Below are 12,009 nucleotides of genomic sequence, written 5' to 3' on the forward strand. Positions count from 1 at the left end.
CTGCTGAGATCCCACCTGGAAAATGCTGGCATTCTTACAATGAACTCTGACCTCATTCACTACCACCCTCCTCTTAGTCCCCTTCACGCCAGTGTACTGTCACACTGGCTACTTTTGAAACAACCCAGCCATATGGCTAAATTTGTCTACAGTTTGCATTTCATTCCCCAAGGGCAGTTTTTCCCAGGAGACATGATGTATGACATTCCAATATAAAACAGGGATTTTTAAAAGTTAAGGCCTTCTTGCCTTCTCACTTTCCCTCTCTCTCTCTATTCCTCTCTGGTAAAATAAAAATAAATAAATAAATAAAGTTAAGTAAAATAATTCTAAAAAAAAAAAAGTTAAGGCCTTTTCCCTCTGAAAGGAGTATTTCCCCCTGATAATCACATGGCTTATGTCCTTCATGTCTTTGATCAAATTTATCTTCTTAAAGGACCTTACTCCAATCACCCTGTCTAAAATGGCAACTAAACTTCTCCATCCCAATTCCTCCTAACAACTGTGACCTACTTCTTTTTTATACTAATTTTTCAAATGTGCTATATAATTTACCCATTTATCATGTTTTTATCTTCTGCCTTCACCATTCCCTATAGAATGTACAATTTTCAGAGGGCAGAAATCTTCATATATTTTGTTTGCTAATTCAAGTTTTTAGAATAGTGTCTGGCATGTAACATGAGCCTTAAATATTTGTTGAATCAATAAGCAGTAATATTAAAATCAGAGATGACAAGGGACTAAGCTGGGATAGTCATGTTGTGAAAAAAGAAATACTTTAGAGATATTGATAAAACTTTCTTATTATTTGAAATGCTGGGTGAAAACGATGGAATGGTTTAGAATGAATGTTGGGTTTGTATGATTAACTGGGACAGAGGAGAACTTGGTATGGGGGAGAGAAGAAAATGATAAGTTCTGTTCAGGAGTTTTATAGATGGGTTGGTTCTGAAATATCCAAATGGAGACCCAGAAGGCAGTTACAATGAAAGGACTCCAGAAAATATTAAGAATATGCCACTTCGGTATGTTGATTTTTTTTTTTTGAGAGTTTTTTGCTATAGAGCACGTGAGCTCGCCAGAAAGACAGCAAGAGACAGAGAGACAGAAAGCAAGAAATCCCCCCTCCCCCGGGTATATGGCCAAGCCACAATTCCCTCTCCTCCATTCTCCTCTCAGGATCTTGGGCACACATGCACATGTGCCTGGCATGAGTTTAAGCTACTGGGTCTGGGACTCAAACCATGGTTGACTACATGGGAGCCCAGCGACATAGCCATTATGCCAACTGCTGGTCCCAAGTATGTTGATTATTTAAAAATGAAGAAAATACCCAATGCTTAGAAGATTTTTCTTTGAAATTCTTTTGAAGTGATTAAAGGCAGATTTCCCACCAAAGAAGTTGATTATTCACACTTACTGAGAATTTTATCAGGGAAGACAAATACAACAAAAGTTCATCCTAGCAGAGGCTAGAAGCTGTTGTCTGCTTATTCATACTATCTATGATATTTTTTTGAGTGTTCATTCTCTTCTCTTATAATCATTTACACTCTCCTTAGGTTGCCTCCAGACTTCCACATCCCTCTCCTTTTCAAGAAGAAGGGCATATATATATATATATATATATATGCATCTGGACCTTAATGTGCTTTTGAATTTTTACCATCATGAGTGTAAGTCACATTATTCTTTTTCTTCCTGTTAACTTGTCTAGTCTTGGTTCATTTAGTCAGGCTTACAAGGTAGACCTCCAAGGGAAAAGGAAAAAAAATTCCTTTGCCTTTAAATAATCAAATCCAAACTTTTCACTAGAGAGATCAGAACAGATGCAGAAGAATTAGGAATCATCAGGATATTGGCTTTAAATAGGTTGTCAACACCCTAACTCGTGGGACTAGATAGCAGGAGCTAGAAAGAACTTTATGTTATGTGTGTGCAGAGGAGAGAGAGTTCCCAGGTGCTCTGCAAAAGGCATGGCTACATTGGTCTCTAATTTCAGGTTTCATTCCCAGGGGAAAACATGGTCTAACCTGATCATCCTAAGGTGAAACAAAGACTTTCAAACGTTAAGGTAGGCCCACTTCAGGGTTCAGTGTTATGGCTGAGAAGTCCCTAGCCAGAGCCCTGCTCCTTCAGCTTCACCTTCCGGACCCAAAGATAGACAGGGCAGGAGAACTGCAGGTACTTCAAGCAACCATCTCCATCTGTGTCTCCCTCTCCATTTCAGGAACCAGTGTAATGACTGAGAAGCCCCTAGCTAAAGCTCTTCTCCTCCAGCCTCACCTCCCAGATCCAAAGCTAGAAAGGTGGGGATTTTCTCTTTTTAAAGTTTTTTTTCATTTTCCTATTTCCTTTCTCAGGATAATTCTTTACTCTCAGGACATTTAAGCCCTGCTCATTTCATGTGGTGCGTAAGTGCACTGCATAGTTTTTTTATTTATTTTTAATTTTTGTGTTTTTTTTTTCTTTTCTTTTCTCTTTCTTTTATGTTTTCTATTCTCTTTTTCTTCCACTTTAATTTCTCATTTTGCCGCTCAGCCTCCATCTGAGTGTCTAGAAAGGACTAGATGCTTAGTAGCCAAACATCTGAATACTGCAAGGCTCAGGGAAATCCTCACCCACTATTAGGAACCTGCTGCAAAAAGGGAGAAACTCCTCTTCATAAATCTGAACTCAAAACTCCTGTGGATACCACACTGTGAAACACAGTAGAAGAAAGAAATTGGAACAGAAGTATCTCACGCTAAAGGGAAACATAAGAGCTCACAGTTGCAGAAAACTTCTACAATAAATTAGCCAAAAGTGCAAATGACAAAAAAATTGGAGAATAGCCTCAAGGATGAGAGAACCAAGTAATAGTCTCCAGCAGGGAACACAGTAAACTTGTCTCCAAGTATGGAAAATTGAAGGAAATTACCAAAATGTCTGAAAAAGAATTCAAGGGACCAGTAGACAGCATAATGGTTACATTGCTGGACTTCCATGTAGTCGATTACAGTTCGAGTCCTGGACCTGGCAATTTGAAACTCACACCGGGCATGAGTGCATGTTTGCCCAAGATCCTAAGAAGAATATGGAGGAGAAGGGATTGTGGCATGGCTATCACCCCGAGGGGTTATTTCTCACTTTTTGCCTCTCTGTCTCTCTGGTGAGTGCACATACCCGATAGTAAAAATCTCTCTCTTAAAAAAAATAATTAAGAATATTTATAGTGATAAAACTATATGAAATTCAAGGGAAAGTTGAATTTCAGGAGATGAGGAAGTTCTTTCATGATTTGAAAGAGGAAATAACATTATAAAAAAGAACCAAACAGAACTTCTAGAGTAGAGGGCTATCCCATATGCAGGATATCAAAATCTTCCTTAAAAGTATTAAAAGCAGATAATATCATGCAGAAGATTGAATCCTAGATCTAGAAGATAAAACTTCTGACATAGAAAAAATCACCAAGAAGAATGAAAAAATAATCCCCGCCCCAAAAATCTAGAATAATATTCAGGAAATATTAGATACATTAAACACCCAAATATCCAAATAATTGGTATCCCAGAGGGTGAAGAATCTAATAAAGGCGTTGACAATCTATTCCATGAAATCCTGGAAGAAAACTTTCCATACCTGGAGAAGCATTCAAACATCCAGACCTAAGAATACAAAGGACCACAAATAGAGTTAATCCCCAAAATTCTCTCCTTGGCACATCATAGACAGATTAGCCAAAATAAAAGACAAAGACAAGATTCTAAAAATAGCAAAAGAGAAATGTCAAATTACAAAGGTTATCCAATTAGGGTAACATTGAGCCTCTCAGCAGAAACAATGCAAGAACAGGAAGACATATTCAAAGTGTTAAAAGAAAAACAATTTTAACCAAGATTACTACATCTAGAAAGATTAGCCTTAAATAAGAAAAGATAAAAATATTCTCAGGTAAACAAAGCCTGAAAGAGTTTACCAAGACCAGACCAGCTCTTCAAGAAGTACCGAAGGGAGTGCTATACCAGGGAAGCTAAGAAAGAGAGACAGAAATGGGAGAACAAAAAACAATCAAAAAAATGAGAAAATGGCTAACATAATGGCAGGGACAAGTATAGAAATATCTATAATAACATTGAATGTTAATGGATTAAGTTCTCCAATCAAGAGACACAGGATAAATGTATGAAAAAAATAAATAAAATAAATAAAATAAATTTTAAAAAAGCCCACAGAAATCCTCTTTATCTGTTGCCTACGGGAAACACACCTCATGAATAAAGACATACACAGACTAATAGTGAAAATGTAAATGAAAACAAAAATAAATAAATAAGTAAATAAATAAATAAATAAAGGCTGGAGTCCTGATACTGATTTCAGACAAGATAGACTTTAAGACAAAAACTTTCAGAAGGGACAAAAAAGGCCATTATATAGTAAAAGGCCTAATTCTTCAAGACGATATAACACTTATAAATGTCTATGCACCCAACTCAGGAGCACCCAAATACATGAAGAAAAGAATGCTAGATCTAAAAGTAGAGATAGATTGCAACATAGTAATGGTTGAGGATCCCAACATACTATTACCTCCTTGGACAGATCAACTAGACAAAAAATAAGCAAAGAGATACATGCTCTAAATGACACCATAAATTAAGTAGACTGACAGATAGTTATAGAATCTTCCACTCCAAAACCATGAAATATACTTTTTTTTCACTCCTACATGGAACTTTTTCAAATATTGACCTCATGATAGGGTATTAAACAAGCCTTAAGATTAAAAGGAATAGAAACTATATCCAGCATCTTCTCCAACCATGATGGAATTAAACTTGATATTAATTTTGAAAAAAAAAACTATAACATGCACAAACATATGGAAACTAAAGAATCTACTCTTGAATGACTCTCCACCTACTGAAGAAATTAAGAATAAGCTAAAAAGATTCATTGAAATGGATGATAATGAGTACACAAGTTTCCAAAATCTGTGAGACACAGTAAAAGCAGTCATAAGAGGGAAGTTCAAGGCAATTAGTGTACATCAAAAAGATGGGAAGGTGGAAAATGAAAAACCTAACAACATACCTCAGGGAACTGGAAAAACAACACAACCCCCCAAAAAAATGCCTGGAGAAAAGAAATAATAAAGATTCAAGCAAAAATAAATGAAATAGAAAATAAACGAATACAGAAAATAAATCAAACCAAAAGACAGTTATTTGAAAAGATAAACAAAATTGATACACCTTTACCTAGACTAATAATAAGAGAGAAAGGAATCATACAAATCAAATTTGCAATGAAATAGGCAATATTACGATAGACTAATAGAAATAGAAAACATCATTAGAGAATACTATGAGTGACTATATGCCAACAAACAAGAAAACCTAGATGAGATGCACAAATTCCTAGACACGTATATTATACCAGGTTTGGATCATGAGGACATAAAAAGCCTGAATAGACCCATAATAAGCAATGAGATTGAATCAGTAATAACCTCTTAACAAAGAAAAACCCAGGCCCTGATGGCTTCACTTATGAATTCTACAAAACTTCTTAAGAAGAGTTTAGTCCCATTATTCTAAATCTATTTCTAAAGATCCAGAAGGAAGAAGTCCTCCTAAATTTATTTTATGAAGCCTCTATTACTGTCATCCCAAAAACAAATAAGAACATGACAACCAAGGAAAACTATAGACCAATATCGCTGAGGAAAATATGTTTGAAAAAATTCTCGACAAGATACCAGCAAATCGCATCCAACAATATATCAAAAAGATTACACATCATGACTAGGTAGGCTTTATTCCGGGGATGTGAGGGTGGTCAACATACACAAAGCCATAAATGTAATACACCATATTAACAGAAAGAAAGATAAAAACCATATAATCATTTCAATCAATGCATAAAAAAGCACTTGATAAACTACAAAACCTCTACATGATTAAGACTCTCAGCAAAATTGGCATTGAAGGAATATTTCTCAAAACAATAAAAGCCATCTGTGAAAAACCCATAGCTAACATCATACTGAATGGGGAAAAGATTAAAGGTTTTCTACTAAAACTGGTACAAGGCAAGGATGCCCACTTTCTCCACTCCTTTTCAACATAGTATTGGGTATCTTAAACAATGCAATCAGAAAAGAGAATAGAATAAAAGGCATTCAAATGCGAAAAGAAGAGGTGAAATTATGTCTATTTGCAGATGACATGACTATATACATAGAAGACCCAAAGATATCTATGAAAAAACTCCTGGAAGTGATAAGTGAATACAGTAAAGTGGCAGTATATAAGTCAACACACAAGAATCTATAGCATTTGTACATATGAGCAACAAGTAGACTGAGGGAGAATTGAAGAAAGTAATCTCATTTACCATAACTACAAAAAGTAAAAGATACCTAGATAAGTTGAACCAAAAAAGTCAAAGACCTTTAAAGGAAAACTATGAAAATCTAAAAAAAATATATATATTGAAAATGACACAAAAAAGTGGAAGGACATCACATGTTCTTGGATTGGAAGAATTAATATAATCAAAATGGCTATTCTACCCAAATTAATCTGCATATTTAGCCAATTCCAATCAAGTTATCAGAAATATTCTTCATATATCTGAAAAGGCAATAATAGAATGTATCTGGAATCATAAAAGATCCCATATTGCCAAAGCAATCTTGTGCAAGAAGAGTGGAGTAGGAAGCATCTCACTCCTTGACCTCAATATATGTTATAAAGCTGTGATTATCAAAACATGTTTTGAAAAAAAATCAGACACATGGACTAATGGAATAGAATATTCCACCCCTTAGTATCTACTCAAATAATAGAAAAATGATCAGTCAGAAAAGTGCTTGCACATCTGTTTATTGTGGCATTATTTACAATTGCTAGGACTTGGAACCAACCCAAATATCCACAAACAGATAAATGGATTAGAAAAGAGTGGCACATGTACTCTATGGAACACTACTCAGCAACAACAACAAAATAACAAGAGGATTCAGCCAGTGGCATGGTGTTTAAGGTACTGGACACTCCCACATGGATGACCATGGTTCTAGTCTAAGACTTGGTGGCTTGCTTTCTCCCTTTCTCTCTTTTTTTTTCTCCCTCTCTGTCTGTCTCTTTCTGAGCAAATTAAAATAAATGATTGCATAAATAAAATTAAATAAATTATTTCAAAGAAAAAAAAAAAACAAGACCCTGGCATTTGATAGAAATTGGACAAATAAGGAAAATTTACTGCTGAGTGAACCAAGCCAGACTATGAAGAAGAGACATTGTATGTCTCCACTTAATATATATGGACTGTCAGCACTCTATGGTGGAAAAGTAAAAAATCCGAGGATATAGAAGCATGAACAATGGTTATTGATACTGGAGATACTGTGGGAAGAGGATGGGTGATAGCAGAGAGTGAGAAGAAAGGAATCAAAGAGAAAAATAAAGAAGGAGGACATTTAGGGTACCCAGAAATGGAGGATTGAATATTGATAATGAGAATAATATCTTCAACTATACTGGTGTGAAGTATGTTCATGCTGGGCAATTCATTTTATAAGCTGTAGTGATGTACAATGATTGAATGTATAAAATAAATTAGAATAATAAAAAAGTAAAATAGATTAAAGGTAAAATATTCTCGAGATAATTACATTTGTTCAACTGAAAATTACTCAACACACACAAAATTTGGTAGAGTGGAGACCAGCAAATGGTGTAATGGCTACGTCACTGGACTTCCATGTAGTCTACTGCGGTTCAAGTCCCGGATCTGGTGGCTTAAACTCACACCAAGCGCATGTGTGTGCATGCACAAGATCCAAAGAGGAGAATGGAGTAGAAGGGATTTCAGCGTGGCCATCCCCCCAGAGAGATGATTTCTTGCTTTCTGTCTCTCTATAGCAAAACCACTCCAAAAAAAGAAAAAAATTGATAGAGTGTGTATATTTACCAGAGAGTGACAGACACGGATTGAGAGAAAGTGAGAAAGAACCCCTTGAGCAGATAGCATGTAACAATCTCTTCTCCTCCATTCTCCTCTTGGGATTTTGGGCACAAATGCACACATTCCCTATGATTCTCCAGCCATGGGGGTCTATGATTCAAACCATGCAGTTGGCCTTGAGGAATTCAGCTGCCTTAACCACTATGCCACCAGTTGGCCCCTCAATTACATTTACTGATTTTTTTTTGTAGGTTTTTGCAATAGAGTACATATGCTTGCTAGAGAGACAGAGAGAGGGAAGGTCAGAAATCATTCCTGGAGGGGATCGTCATGTCATAAGACTTTGTTCTCCATTATCTTCTTGGGATTTTAGGCATACATGCACATGTACTCAGCATTATTTTCAAGTTGCCGGGTCCAGGACTCAAACTATGATTGGCAATGTGGAAGTCTAGTGCCTTAACCACCATGTCACCTGCTGGCCCCTCAATTACATTTTTTTCCCTTGGATATGACCTTTATTGAGCTTATCCACCAGAGTGGGTATAATTTCTGTACAAAACCAAATGTTTGTTACTGTAACTTCCATATCACAATTAAAATCCAAATAGCAAATAGTTTTTTTAAAAAACAGTCAACTCAATCAAAACACACTACTTTGGAATCAGTAGATTTTGAAGCCACAGTAATACTTAAATATGGTTAAGACTCAAATCAGAAATTTGGTTGGTTGGAAAGCTAATTAAACTTTCAAGCTGCTCAAATAGAATTACAAAAAGACAAAATTGTGTTTTTCACAGAGACATAGTCCACTGAAATCACCAACAGTGGACAGCTATTAGAGCATCTAGAGTCCTGAGATAATAAGGAGTCCAGGCATCCTTTAGACAGTCTTCTGTTGTCCTTTTGTCCCAATTGGAGATTTGTGGCCATGTGGATTAACACCACCCACCACCAGCAATAATGGCCTTAATGAGGGGTTCAATTTTTCATCTCCACGAATAGCAAGTTGTAAGTGAGAAGGAGTAATACACTTTACTTTCAAGTCTTTTGATACATTTCCTTCCAGTTCAAGTACCTCTGCGTTGAAATACTCCAGGATCTCATGCAGCACTGTACACAGAGGCAGTCATGCCCTCGCCTCCATGGCTGGTCGTCCTAGATTTCAGGCGTTGATGGATATGGCCCATTGAGAGGCAAGCCCACTCTTTCGCGCAGGAAACCGCCTTTGTCTTGACCTTCTGGATTCTTTCCTTGCCTTTCTGCCAGCCATTTTAAATTCTGCTGAAGGTCATGCAAGTAAGGCAGAAAAGGAGCTAGCCAGACACACAGTGATTCTACCACCTTCTCCATAGCACCGCTATTCAAACTGCTTCAATTACATTAAAAAAAAAATCTCAAGATAATTATCTAAATGTTAGAGAAGAAGCAAAGTGATGTTTTTGTAGACTAAAACACTACACCTCCCTGAGAATCGCACAGATTTTTAAAAGAAGCATTGTATGAAGGCAGGTAATATCTCTCTTTACAAGAAGTTCAGCCCACAAAAAGAGTTGAGGTAATTCTCAAGGATTGTATAAAGAGTCAGAGGGCAACTCCTGGAACAAATCTTCAAAGTCTTGGATCTCAGGTCAAGATCCCCAAAATTGAGATCAGCTTCTGATCACAAAGGCTTTGACAGATTTATGAGATAAACAGAAGAGACATCTTCTTGGTTTGAATACTAGTAGTTCACTCTTTTCTCTGATAGAGAAGAATTTATATTCTTTAATTTTTTATCTTTTTAAAATTATGAATGCTTTGAGAATTAAATCCACTGTTTCATTTGTATCATCTGGTCCTGTGTCCTTCTGACCCTGCAGAATGGGAGCTGGGAGATCCCAGAACGGTGAAGGGGGCTTTGTTTTACTCAGTGGTGGGGAAAAGGGTGCTGATTTTGTCTCACGATGCAAAGCAGTGGGATCAGGAGCCAGAAATTTGAAATTCTGAGTAAGGCTCAGTAAGGTACTCTGAAAGGCTAAGAATGTTGGCCCTCTAGTCCATGGCTCCTATTGCAATATCAGGGAGCTAGATTCCATCTTTTGAGGCTGCTCTTGCTCCAGAGGTCCATAACTCTATGTTAAGTAAATAAGTAAATTTAAATGGTATTACCAAAATATAGCTAATTCTATTCATTTCAACCAAAATGAATAAATATATATATGCCAATGGTAATTTTATTTACTAGAGCTCTGGGGCCCGTTCATTGGACAGAATGACCACATGGAGTTGCTCCTCAACTGGAAGAAAAGTGTGAAGTAGGATGTTGGGGGTCATGGTGGGGTCAACCCACAGTGCAAATATTGCTTATCTGAAAAATGAGCTTTGAGGGATATTGGCAATGAGGCCCTTAGGAAGGGTACATGGCACATAACGGGATTTTTCTCTATAGCAGTGCCAGTCTTCAGTTAAGTACTGTGAAATCCAGAGAGGAATTGCATTGCTTTTGGAAAACAGAAAAAAAAAAAAAAAAGATGTTGAATTTATGGGGAAGAGTTTGAACTGCTCCAACATAGAATGAAAGTTCAGATCTATCTTTACCTAAATTCATGAGTGGCAGTGTGGCCCTGAGTGATGTAGATATTAGGGTTACATTAAAAATATTTTAGTCAAAAAGATGAAATTATTTTCCCAAAATATTAATATAAATGTTGTAGCCTCCAAATCCTCAGTTCTAATTGGAAAATAAAACCAGACCAAAAAAATTGTTAATGACTACAACTTTATTCAAATCCAGTTCTGAAATTATAGCTTTATATACTGTAAATCATTTCTTTTTTTTTTTTTAGAAGTTTTATGCTATAGGGCATGTGCGCTTGCCAGAAAGACAGAGAGAGACAGAGAGACAGAAAGCAAGAAATCACCCCCACCGGGGGGATGGCCATGCCGCAATCCCTTCTCCTCCATTCTCCTCTCGGGACCTTGGGCACTCATGCACCCTCACCCGGCATTAGTCTAAGCCACCGGGTCCAGGACTTTAACTATGGTCGACTATCTGGGAGTCCAGCAACATAGCCATTATGCTAACTGCTGGTCCCAATACTGCGAATCACTTCTAAAATAAAATACAGAAACCATTACAAATATTTATGTATTCTACATTACAGACAAGGAAATACTTTATAAGATTATGTTTTTTTTAAAAAAAAGAAGTAAAACAAAATCCACTAATGGCAAAACAATTAGTGTGACTCATGTTTTAGAAATATTTGTGTGTATGTTGGCTTGGGGGAAATATCTAGAATAGTTTCCTTAAATATGCATTTAATAGTGTCTGTTTTTGCATGGTAGAATTTTAAATTTTATTTTTCAAATAAGAGAGAGCCAAAAGGCAGTACCCTCAAAAAGGTCCCTGATGCAATGCAGTCAGAGCACGGGCGCGCACTTGCCCAGTGTGCTCAGGGGCTCTCCATATCAAATCCAGAAACTTCCAGTGTGGGTCAGCCCCACACAGCGCTGTGTTAACCACTGTACCAGAGTCAAGCCCCTGACGTTTGTTTGTTTTGTTTTATTGCGATAGAGCATGTGCACTGTTGGAGAGAGGCAGAGAGAGGGAAAGTGAGAAATCACCCCCAGGGGTACAGCTACATAGCACTCACTTCTCCATTCTCCTTTTGGAGTTTCGGGCATGCACACAGGTGTACCTGGAATGATTTTCAAGCCAAAGTGTCTAGAAATTGAACTGCAGTCACTCATACAGGAGTGTAGCACCTTAACCACCAAGCCACCTGCTGCCCGCCCTTCAGGTTTTATTTTTAAAATGTTTAAAATTTTAAAATATTTACAATATAGTTTGACCTTCTTACTAGGTTTTCATTTAGTTTCAAAAAGTTAGTTAGAACCTAAAATCAGAGAAGTAGAAATCCAGTTGAATACAGTTCCTTCCTATCGTCATTTTTACAAGAAAGAAGGGAAACTGCCTTAGAAACAAGTTGCCCCAGCACGCTGTCCTCATTGAACCCAGACTTGATTATTTTTTTTAGAATTATTTATTTAATTTTATTTATT

The sequence above is a fragment of the Tupaia chinensis genome, unplaced genomic scaffold (genome assembly GCF_000334495.1).
Source record: "Tupaia chinensis unplaced genomic scaffold, TupChi_1.0 Scaffold000619_1, whole genome shotgun sequence".
Taxonomy (NCBI): domain Eukaryota; kingdom Metazoa; phylum Chordata; class Mammalia; order Scandentia; family Tupaiidae; genus Tupaia; species Tupaia belangeri.